General features: G+C 39.1%; 1 pseudogene; it reads left to right on the top strand.

Annotated features, from left to right (window-relative positions):
• Positions 1 to 3,070: 3,070 nt before the first annotated feature.
• On the top strand, positions 3,071 to 6,830 carry LOC116779401 (uncharacterized; annotated as a pseudogene).
• Positions 6,831 to 8,967: the final 2,137 nt, after the last annotated feature.

Genomic DNA, 8,967 nt, shown 5'->3' with positions numbered 1-8,967 from the left:
GTCGGTCGGTATTTGTGTCAAATGGTACAAAAAGATCCTACAACCACGTGCCATCACTGTGATGTCGAAGAAGATACATCACAACATACGCGACAGGTGTTTCCTGCCTGGAACGAGATTTGGGCGGGTCTTGTACAAATCCTTGGAACCGACCTGTCTTTACCAGCTCGAGTTGCTTCGATGTTTAGCCATGAAAAGAGTTGGCAAGCGGTGTCGGTATTCGCCGAAACGGTATTGCTTGCAAAGGAGGTGGCGGAGCGGGAGAGGCAGCAAAATCGTAACTCTGTCCCTACTCTTCGTTGTCGAGTGGATCGACAATGTGGGGCCTACGTAGAGGCTTCAGTAGCTTTGTAGAGTTTAATGTCGTCGGAGAGGACTAACTCTTTAATCTAAGGTCCTCAGCTGTAGTGCCCGTCTATTGGGTTCCGGAGGCTCCAATATGAAGACTGAAGTATCTCCTCTTCAGCAGTGGGTCTATGTACGGACAGCGGTTGGCAGGGCTATGGTACGTTTTCAATCCCGTGAGCTAGTCCGTTTCGCTGAATGCAAGGAACTTACTGGGTCGGTGGGTCGGGCTGCCTCCTTCTGAGAGGGTATCCTTAACCATACCTAGATAATCAACAACTTGCCCCCCAGGGTTTGTTGTTGAGAAAATTCCTCGATATGCAAAAAAAAAGTAATAATGCTTATGAACATTGCATAGGTCATCAATAAAACAGTCAGCTCCTTGCAAATGTACATTTCATCATTGCTTCTATTCTGAAATACTTAGGTCTGTGCACAGTCTGTTAAAAGCATTGATCACAATATTCCAAGAATGAAACAAGTTTATAAAAGGCTACCAGCATAAAACAAATCCTAGAAAATCTTAGCAAAGAAACTAATCCCGATATACTTTATATATGCCACGGTGATGTCGGGACGGACTTTGGTCAGGGCATGGTAACTTAATTGGCAAAGCAAACCAAACGCCAGTTTCCGCAGGCTGCAGGTTCCAAACCTGCTCGTTTTGATGAATTTTTGATTTTCCATTTCATATTTTATATTCTAATTTAAATTCTAATATAGGTTTAACATTGCTTTAATGCCAAATAACATTATTATATAAAAATTCAATGATACTGTATCGAAATCATGCAACAAAATAGGCAAAATATCTTTTAATTATTTTAGTGAATTTTTTAGTGTTCCTTGGCATCAAATTTAAAAATACAAAACCTTTTTTTCTTACCAAGTCAAATAGAATCTTTAAAAATACCAATGTTTCACTCTGGCGATCTATTCTAATACAAAAACTTTTGGCAGACAAAAAGACCCGCTAATATACTAAGTATAAAAAACATTCTCTATAACTAGTAAAAAAAATTAACTAAAACCGATGGCAGCTGTTATTGGAAGTCAACACATAAATTTACCTATAACTTTGACCAATTAAGTATATTAAAAAGAATACCATTAAAAGTCAATCATAATTTAAAATGCATCTAATAATGTTTTATTTAGCAAATATCCCATTAGTATTAGAAAATCATTCTCTGAAACGGCCAATATGATGAAACAAGTCCTTTTAGCACTGGCGACATGTTCAATCTATACAGTTTACTGTGTAAGTAGAATTCCTTTTCATATTTGCACATCCTGCAAAAAATAATAACAATAATAATCAATATTCTTACAATTTCATACAGCCTTATTGAGTTATATACAAGTGTAATATATATGACAAAAAGACACACGCAATACATTATACACTGATACTCTCTAACTTAATATATAATGACAAATTCGTTCTACAGGAATTGCTGAGATATTTTTACCAAATTTTTATTTTGCATATAAAAGAAGTGAGTATCAAAATAAGTATCATTTTAGAATATCTATCATTTTACAGCGTTTAGAAGTGATTCCGGAGAGAGCTACGGTTAATTATATGAATGAGAAGCACTTTTATAACTTCTCCGTCAAAGTCCGGAGGGCTAGCAGGAACAGTGCTTATTTCTTTAATTTTGAGATGACGACCAAACAACAATGGAATAATAATGTGACGGTTGGTTATAATGAAATTATAATGTTCTTCATAATTTACTTAAAATTATTATAGAAGCCAATTTTTACCCAACAATTATAACTTCATTTTTTCTAATGGTTCTACACCTTATACTGCTAAGATTAGTTTCACTTTGGGGTAAATGCTGCCAAAAGTCCCCTTGTAATTTAAGGCTCTATGGAGCTGATGTATGTATATATAGGACAGAAACAGGAAAAGATGGAAGAACGTGATAAGAAAGGACATAATAAAAAAGATGTTTAGGGGCATCAAAAAAGTATCATACCTGACATTTTGACGGAGATAAATGGAAGTTCGTGTATAAGTAAAAGCCCTGAAAGAAATGGCTCATGTCGATCAATATTCTTTGTACTTAAAAAGAGTCATAAGAGCTTTCCCAAAATGGATCAAAAAATTTACACAAACAGTTGACTTTACACATGAGCGCGCTGACTATTTGATCCCAGATCGAGATCTCAGACTGAAGATGAAATAGTAGTTTGAGTATTCTCCGCAGCCGTCACTTAGTAATTTGTATTCCGCCCAATTAAATATAGAACTTTCATTTAATATTAATAATGCACAAAAAAATGTTTTATTCAGTTACTAGAATATAAAGTTTTTAAAAAAGAGAATTATGTTTAAAAAATTTTAGAACAATATGTGAGTCACGTTACTCATGACAGAATACATACTTGAATTTCTTTTTTACTTTGGTAAAGAAATGAGTCTCAACAACAAAAACATACCTATAGTGATAAGGAAATCAATAAACAAGCAGTTCAAGGTGGAATTTTGATTTTTAAGTGCCGAATATTTGTTGGTTGGATGTTAAGTTGAAGTCGTAGGTGGTGAACATGCTATCTTAGTATGAACCTATTCACCCTTGTTTTTTGAAGAATTTCCAATTAGAACTCGAAAGAAACAAGCGCAGGCAATCCTGGTCCAATTGCTTGCTGTGGACATGAGGACGGAGGCAACTGATCCCTTCGTGCGGATGCGAGGACGATCTTCAACGAAAGGATGGTGACCCGCCGGGCGTCTGGTAGCCCGATTCTAGAAAGGAGATGCAGGAATCAAATCAAAGAAGTGAATCCAATAGAACACCGTGAGGCTGGCTACTTTTCACCTATACTCCAGGGTGACTATGTTAGATTTGACCAAGTTGTGGTCACCATAAGCCTATTTTTACGTCAATCCACTAGTCAATCCCAGCAAGTTAGGTGACTTTTGGCAGCGCTTGCCCTGATGTGACAGCAGTTTTCCACACACGACCGCACTTGTATAAATAAAGAATCTGTCCCGGCGTGAATTACTGCCGCACTTTTGCTAGGGCCCCGACTTTACTTGCAGCTGCTTTAGCTTTGGACGCAAAGAACCGAGAAAGTTCAGGTTCAAGAATACCTCAATACCTAGTAACGGAAGACGGTCAAAGTATTCCAAGGATACATTCCGAATCATTACAGTCAAGATAAATGGCCTCCTTTTGGCGGTGAAATGACACGCCTGGTTTAAAGTGGCATTAAATTTCAAAAAATTGGCATCGCCCCATTCGGGAATTGCCTGAAGTGTGAAATTAATACGATCTAATTGATCCTGATATCTTTCAATCCGGCTGGAACGTGGAAGACGTGGAAGATCACGACCAAAACCCTCCAAAGAATGATACCACAGCTACATGGTGCAATAACTACAATAAGAATTTACCAGTATATATTAAAATTTATAACGTCAGAACATTATAGTCATACGACCGCTTACTAGAATTGGAAAAAGCAATAAAATATGTCAAGTAAGACCCAACAGGCGTAACAGAAACGAGGCGACTAGGTACCAAAATAGAGGCATACGAAAGCTTTTTACTTTGTTCTGCAGTCAGTACACCCGGTAAGTACGCGGTGGGCTTTATAATACACAAGTCACACAAAAACAATATAGAAAGCTTCACTGGCATAACGGAGCGGACTGCTGTACTAAACATAAATATTCAAGCTTTATGATTACAATAATACAGGTGTATGCGCTAACAGAAGCGGCAGGCGAGCAAGAAATCGACGAATTTTACAAAACAGTCGACTCAGCATTAGACACAGCCCACAAAATTGTTATACTAATGTGAGATGTCAATGCAAAAATTGGATATCCCAAGAAAGGTGAACACATGGTAACAAAACCATTCGGTTACGGGAAGAGAGATTTTGCATTAGAACATAAACATACAATAAAAAATACATGCCTCAGAAACAAATCAAACAAACGGTGGACATGGAGATCGCCAGATGGGAAAAATAGAAACGAAATTGATTATGTACTATCAAACCAGTCGAAAATATTCCATGATATTAGTACTTTGAATTTAAAATACCCGTCCGATCACAGGATAGTCAGGAAAGCAATAAAAATAACAAATGAAAAGAAAAGCAGAGTCAAATTTGCTGGTACACAAACAAACCAACTGAAAAGTGAACTAGAAATTTCAAAATACAAGGAAGCTTTGTCAACAATGCTCTCCAATACATCTGTTTGCCAGGGAAACATTTCAATACAAAGCCTCTATGACAACATCTAACTAACATATATTTTAATATACAAAAAGGGCGATCCTAAAGAAATAAATAACTTTAGACCGATAAGCCTATTACCTATTCTAATATCAACGCCGTCCACTACCACCTCGAGGCGGCCAAGCCGGCCCTTTTCTTTCTTACAGAAACCCAGATATCATCTCTAGCCGACATCTCTTACCTCCAATACCCCGGCTACGCGTCTATGGGTGTCTTTATAGGTCCCATAGCGGGAATGCAGAGGCAGACCGGCTTATTGAGCATATCCAAATGACCGCAGATTTTATTCTCTAACAGATCCCCTCTACTGAAATTGTCATTCTTGGCGATTTTTATGCTCATCATGCCGAATGGCTTCTGTCAAGAACAACTGACCGTGCAGGGAGATCTTTTCACGATTTTGCTCTAGCCAATAATCTTACCCAAATGGTAACATCGCCTAAGAGGGTGCCAGACGTCAATGATCATACGCCCTCACTGTTGGATCTTCTGCTGACCTCGCCTCCAGAAGGCTACGAGGTGCATGATGATGCCCCCATTGGTTTTTCTGACCACTGCCTCATGTGGAGTACAGTGCCGATTTACACGCTCCCCTAGGCTGCGATGTGCAGGTATTCGTTGCGTGTGGCACTATAGGTCAGCGGACCGTGATGGGATGCGGTCCTTCTTTGATTCCTATCCTTGGAATGGAGTCTGTTTTAAGGATAATGACCCTGATGTCTCTGCCGTCTCTGTCGCCGATGTCGTGCTTCAGGGTATGGAAATATTTATTCCTAGCTCTGTGGTACCCATCGGTGGCAAGACACAGCCCTGGTTTGGTCGGTCCTGTAGAACGGCATCACGTCGTAAGTAGGCTTGCTATCAAGTCTGGGTTGACGCGGTTGCATCGAATGGTCTAAACGCCAATATTCTCACAAACGAATACAACTCTAGCTCCAGATCCCTCAAAAGATAAATCGCAAGAGCAAAATTTAAGTACATCGCTAGACTTGGAAAGAAGTTTGCCCGCCTTCCCTCGGAAACTAGAGCTTTCTGGGTCCTCGCTAAGGAAGGAAACTTTTGCAGGTCATCTATACCATCTCTGCGCATGGAGAAAGACTTGTTGGCGCCTACGGCAAAGGAGAAAGCCGATCTCCTTGTTTCTCTATTTGCCTCTAACTCGACTTTGGATGACAGGGATAACTCGCCGCCTACCATCCCGCGTGTCAAGGGATTTATGCCCGAGATTAAATTTACGCTAAGAACTGTCCGTAGAACCTTATTTTCTATGGACATTAACAAGTCGAGCGGCCCCGACGGTATTCCTCCTCTTGTGCTTAGAACGTGTGCTCTGGTGCTAGCACTGGTTCTAACGCGTTTTTTCCGACTCTCCTATTCCGCCGGCGTTGTCCCAAAATCCTGGAAAACTGCTTTAGTGCACTCGATCCCTAAGAAAGGTGACCAATCTAATCCGTCCAACTACAGACCCATCGCTATTACCTCTTTGCTCTTTAAGATAATGAAGTCCATCATCAACCGCCAGCTCCTTGGGCATCTAGAAGATCATCAGTTAATCAGTGACCGCCAATATGGCTTTCGTCACGGACAGTCGGCTGGTGATCTTTTAGTATACTTAACACATCGATGGGCAGCGGCTGTTGACGGCAAGGGCGATTCATTAGCAGTCAGTTTGGACGTAGCGAAAGCTTTTGGGTTCGGGTTTCTCACAGAGCGCTTCTTTCAAAGCTTCTTTCCTATGGGCTTCCTGAGAAATTGTGCCAGTGGATAACCAGCTTTCTTACGGTGTACCACAAGGATGCGTTTTGTTTCCCACTCTGTTCCTTCTGCATATCAATGACTTGCTGCAAGTCAGCGATATTCATTGCTATGCAGATGACAGTACTGGTGATACATTTTATACCAGCAAACGCATACTCTCTCGCAGAGTGTGCGTTGGCCAATGCCAATGCTTTTGCTTGCCAATTGCTTCCCTTAGCGTCTTTTACCGGATTTACTATGGGGAATGCTCTGAGGACCTGCACCTCGATTTCACCACCGCACTACACGTCACAGGCTGCAATACCATCCGCACCACCTTGACAGCTGGCAGTCAACCACAGTGCGCTTCAAAAGAAGAGTTCTGCCACGCACCACCACCCGGTGGAATCAACTGCCTCATGACGTATTTCCGCTTTAGCATAACTTGGAATGCTTCAAGCAGAGAGCGTACCGTTTTCTGAAAGGCCAGTAACGCACTCTGGAGCATTCAGGCTCCACGAGTGTTCATGGGCGGTGATAACCACTTACCATCAGGTGGCTAGCCTCCTCGTTTGCCCCCTATCCTATATAAAAAAAATATGTAATTCGACTCAAAAAACAAAATAAAACCTTTTACCGTTACCCTATTTCCAGGAATTCTAAGCTTCATTTCCACCTCCTGATAACAAAACACTGTTAACATATTTTATCTTTTTGCAAAAAAGAAAACTATTTTGTAACAAACATTATTCTGTTTTAGCTGCATTTTATTTTTAACGAGTTTCTTCATAATGAATATCGGAGGTCCTTCGTCGAAATGCACTTTAAATACTGCGATTGGTTAACGGATCTTAAGTTTATTAAAACCATTGTTAAAAAATTGGGATTGAAATGCCCATTACCGCTGGTAAGTACTAATTATTAAATGTAATTTCCTTGTTTGCATATTTCTAACTTTGATATTTTGGATTTAAGGGAACACTGCGAATAAAAAACGTCAACTTTTCCCTGGAAGATTTTCCCAACGTATTTCCTATACAAAAGAGTCGAGTAGACTTTGAATGCTCGATCACAGACACTAAGGAAATTATGCTTCGAGTACATTTTTACATTACTTTTAAAAATCATAAATCATAAAAAGCCGTTAATTTTTAACCTACGTTAAGGTTGAGGTCTTCATAGAGGATAAATTATATACGATTATAACAGTGCTTATGTTAAAATTATGAACAATGTTGTATCAAGAAAATATCGAGAGCTGATTGTTTCAGGCGCTCTCAAACAATTTTTTATTTAAGTTTTGTTCCCGAAATTTGTCATCGGCTCCCGCCCAAATTCTTATACTTGCTATATATTATATTTAGAAGAAACACTCAGTCTTTTCTTCTGTAGTACACTATAAAGCTTACCTAATATATTGAGAAGCTGTTCTTAAAATTTTATATCTATTTTAAATAAGATGAAGTGTACAAATTTTCACAGTATTTGCTCTATTATTTCCATCAAGTATGGAATGCAGTGCAAGCCGTTTAAGATAAAATCTGCATTAAGAGATGACTCGCTCGCAGAATGAGGCCACGGACACGCAAAAGGCCTCATTGTCAAGATCTTTGATATGACGCCTAACAACAAAAACCTGCAGCCAACCACGGCCGCCAACTCACCACGCTGATGGACCTACACAATACACTCCTCGAGACTGTGTCGAGCAGAACGCTCTGATACCCCCCGCAACGATTGTCTCCGACTATTGACGGAGGCGAACCAATGATTCAGTCGTCTGAACGCCCGACCAGATAGGGAAACCAAAGCCTAACCAAAGCACTCGACGTATCATTCGTAATTATGTGTTGTACGTCGGCAGCATTGTATTTATAAAGGTTTAGTGCTAAGTAAAATGTAGTAACTAATAATTTTATATCAGTCAAATAACTAAAATTGCCTAAAACTGAAATCTGAAAAGATTAAGGTTAAAACCTTGAATATCAAATTATGTTCCAAAAGGAACATAAGTATACATAAACACTTATTCCTATTTCTATTTCACCTTCAAGTCACGTAGGTTGTGAAGCTCTTGTTATAATTTAAGTTATTCTTTGTTTTTGGTCATAAAAAACAAAGAAATGAGTTTAAATGTTGGTTTTTAGCATCGTATTATTTAGAGAGTTTAAATGTTTTACTTTATGTATGATGAAATCATGTTGTTTTCAACTATTATATTACATGGAAATTAAGGGAAAAGTGGATAGATTTGTATTTCTTTTTCTCAACAGGTTATATTAAAGCTTTTTTTAATTAAAATTAACGCTGATGGCTCGAGTGTCATTTTATTTTTAAGCTTAGTAATTTTTTTAATAACTAAGGATACCTTTTTATAAGTAATATTGCAATTCATTTAGACCAGCCTGTCCCAAAGTGGGCGATAACGCCCCTTTGTTGGCGCTGAGAGCCAAAAAGGGGGCGATGAGAGACCCAGAAAAAAATGGGGACGTAGAGTATAGGACTCGTGGGTGATTTGTAATTTCATTTAGCGCGGATAAGTTATAGGTGTTTTAAAGTAGATGAAAAAAGGGAGACCTAACAAAATATTTATGCTCAAAAGGGACAGTAGACAAAATA

The sequence above is a fragment of the Danaus plexippus genome (genome assembly GCF_018135715.1).
Source record: "Danaus plexippus chromosome 9 unlocalized genomic scaffold, MEX_DaPlex mxdp_26, whole genome shotgun sequence".
Taxonomy (NCBI): Eukaryota; Metazoa; Arthropoda; class Insecta; order Lepidoptera; family Nymphalidae; genus Danaus; species Danaus plexippus.
The sequence above is the reverse complement of the archived record's forward strand: the minus strand, read 5'-3'. Positions and strand labels throughout refer to the sequence as shown.